The following is a 3770-nucleotide window of genomic DNA, read 5'->3' as shown; positions in this document are numbered from 1 at the left end:
TAACCTCGTGGCGCCCACGCGCCTTTTGATAAACCAAAATAAACATGGCGACTCCAGCCCAGAACTTTTTTCAAGTAACTTTCAATTACCGCTCATGCGCCTTTCAGAAGGTCATATTAATAAACTCTGTCTAGATTTTTGAAATTTCGCGGGTCAAAGAAATAATTTATTCCGATTTCTGAACGAAATATTAGGGAACAGTTTCCGGTATGCTACCATTAGCTGTCACAATTGACATATGTCATTTTTTTGATAAATGGACGGCGGTATGGCTGGCTCACGAACACGTGGTAAGTAGATCGCATTTTATTATGATAATCCGTGACTGTCGAGTATGTTTTTATGCAAAAAGTTGCTAATGAATGGGTAATTCTTAAATGGAGATAATTATTTCGCATTTTTATAGCTTAAATTCTTCGAAATCTTGGTTTAAAATAATATGTACTTTGTGAAGTCGGTTGGGTCGAAGCTAGTACTAAAAATATCTTAATGTTTTTAGTTTGTGGCTTTATGTTATGCTGGTTTATGAAATATTACTAATATGAAAATGCTACTTTTTCACTAATAATTTAATACTCTTTACACTACTAAGTTTTCGTGTCTAGTCTGTGTAGATACACTTATCTAGCACTATTCTAACCCAGTATTGTTAGCCAGAGGTTCAGGATTGCATTGATCACCTATACGTAAGGTGTTTTAATCACAGGTTTGCGGGATGAAGAAATCCAAGCCTTTATGGGCGATGGTAACCTGGACAATTCGGAGTTTGAAGATGACGGAGAAGCGGATGCAGATTTTACAATAGAAGAATTTTAAGATTTTGTTATTATTATAAGAATCTAATGAGTAAACCAAACCTAAGCCTTGTAATATAAGACTGATTAAAGAATAACTGTAATAGAAGTAAGTCATTTAATTGAAAAATAACTGAAATAAACATATTAATCCTAAAAAAGTTATTAATTTTACATCACTTAATAATTCCTTCTAATCTAGTAATTGTGGCCCAGTCGCCTTTGTAAAGAACAAAAGGTAGACAAATAATTGAATTGAAAAACACATGCTAATATAATCATAATTATACCCCGAAAGTTTCACTTCAAACCGGTAACTCTAACACATAAAAATTTCAACTCGAAATCTTGGGCGGATAGGACTATAACTATTATGTCCTATAAGAAGGACGGTCGGGTCATAGTTAAAGAAGAGCCAAAAAAGCCTTGGGCGCCACGAGGATAAACAATAATAATAAAAACTTTTTTTAAATTCCTCTTCACGCTTAAATCGCTTAACCAATTTAGTTAAAATTCGGTGTAGAGAAAGTTTGAGTCCCGAGGAAGAACATGGGATAGTTTTTATCCCAAAAATCGTCCCTTAAGAGTGTGGAAAGGGAGGTGGAAATTTGTATGAGGAATCAATAACCACTGAACCGATTTTGATGTTTGGTAAAGAGATAGTTTGAGTTCCGGGGAAGAACATAGGATAGTTTTTATCCCAATTTTTTACCCATATAAGTGAAAAGGGAGGTATAGGTCTGTATGAGGAATCAATAACGGCTTAACCGATTTAGATGAAATCTACGTCTACATCTTGGATTTAGTTGAAAATGATACCAAACTTGACTGAGACCTAAACTTAAACGATTGACAACATTTCATATTTCTGACCCTATCATTTTATTGATCTCTACATTTTAATTGAGGCGAGGGATTGTATTTAATTTATTATTAATTATTTCAATGAGTTCTTATTCTAAAATGGCGTAACTACAGACTTAATTATTAATCTGACGTTGTTATTGACAATGTTTTAAATTGGTCTGTTATTGTTTTAAAACAATTTTAATAATATATCAGAGATGTACGACGATTTGTATATAATAACGGACACTGATACATTAATACGATCCCAGGCTTTCATACGGATAAACACGAATGTAATAAAATGTTTGTCCGATGTCTTCATAGAATCATTTTTTGCAGTAAGTAAGGGACGAAACAATATTCAGTATACTTTGGAGGAGTACATCATAAAAACTTTCATTTGTCCATTTTAAAAACGATTAGTATATAGTAACTTAATTATGTAATTTTTCTCTTTATTTTGAATTCAATACGCCAACTAATTTGTTATCGTGATGAATGGCAATGGCATTTCACCTATTGTGTCGTGGAATTGGTAAAAACATTTTTTAAATTCTTTCATATTTTTGGTAATAAGCGATATTAAATTGATAGTAATATATCGCAGTGTTCAGGAAACAAAATTCTTCCAAATCATATGTAAAATTTAGGGTTTTATGGAAATCAAATGTTGTCAATTATTAACCTCAGACTTCACCAACCTGTATCAACAATCTGGGTGGCTCCACTTAAATATTTCTTAGGAACACAAAGATTAATTCTGCCAAAGGAAATCTTTTATTCAGAGAACGCCGTATTTGACCTTCTTATTATTGACTTATATATCTAAAGACAGGCCTTACGGACACTAAGAATGGTACTAGTTAAGCGGTGTCTCACGAATTCGAGCCAATCGTGCAGTCTAACGCAACTAGGTGCGACCAATGGCGCGCGTGGTGTGAACTCATCATTCATCAACTAATCGTGTTGCAGCGTTAGACTGCACGATTGGCTCGAATTCGTGTGCGTGACACCACTGTACTGGCCCCATTCTTATTGCCCGTAAGGGCCGCCCTTAGATATATAAGTCAATGCTTCTTATGGATTGTACACAGACCACTATTTATCTAAAATATATTTTTAGCACTTCATATCCCATCACTTCTTTCACATTCGTGCTCATCTGCTATGACCGAGGCTAGGATCAGACCAAGATTAGCTGGCAGCGATTTTCTTATCTTATCTTTATAGTCTGTTCTTTTAGGTTCTAAAAGGTATGTAAACCAACTAAACAATTACGAACAAACGATACAAACCACGGATTAATCCGCCACAAACCACAGAGCAACATAGACCTACTTGTATATGCATAAAGTTCAATTTCAGTTTTGACACTTCGGTACCGTGGCGTTTGATTTTGGCGGTTTTGTGTAAAACGTAGTGATTATATGCTCTTTGGTTTTGTGTTTGACATGGCGTCGAAAAAACATGTTTAGTTGATTGATGTAGTTGATTTAGACTTATTTATATAAATACATATGAACATGACTAAGAAGGTATGGGACTAAGGGCCTGTTTCACAATGTCCAAGTAAATTATTGAATAGCTAATTAACAAAAAAATAACTGCCAGATAAAACTTCCTGCAAATCTTGGCACGTTATCTACCGGTAAAGCTTATTTGGCGATTGTAAAACGCCAACGATGGTTTTATTCGTCAGATAAATGTCAAGTAGCTTATTCAGGACTTTACTTGGACATTGTAAAACAGGCTGTAAGTTTAAGAAAGAGTTAAAGATCTATTATATACCTATCGTCGTAATCTTATGAAGAACACGCTCTCAAATGTCAGTTTACTCTTTCAAATACTAGATCAGGAATTCTGTGGCAACCATGTAATAAAATGTAGAACTGCTTTTAAAATTGTTCGATCCTTTATTTAAATAAAATGTACAGGAGATTTAATAGCAATGTAGATATAGCTTAGACGTGTTTTTATCTGCAGATAATAAAGTTATTTTTCCAAGCTTTTTGTTTGTGTTTAACCCACCGATATAAATATCTCCATCGAGTGTTATTGGAGATAAAATGTATGTAATAATAATTTCTTTTGAGTCCACACAAACAACTCGAGTAATCAATATAACAT

The sequence above is a fragment of the Cydia pomonella genome, chromosome 1, assembly GCF_033807575.1.
Source record: "Cydia pomonella isolate Wapato2018A chromosome 1, ilCydPomo1, whole genome shotgun sequence".
Lineage (NCBI taxonomy): Eukaryota > Metazoa > Arthropoda > Insecta > Lepidoptera > Tortricidae > Cydia > Cydia pomonella.
The sequence above is the reverse complement of the archived record's forward strand: the minus strand, read 5'-3'. Positions refer to the sequence as shown.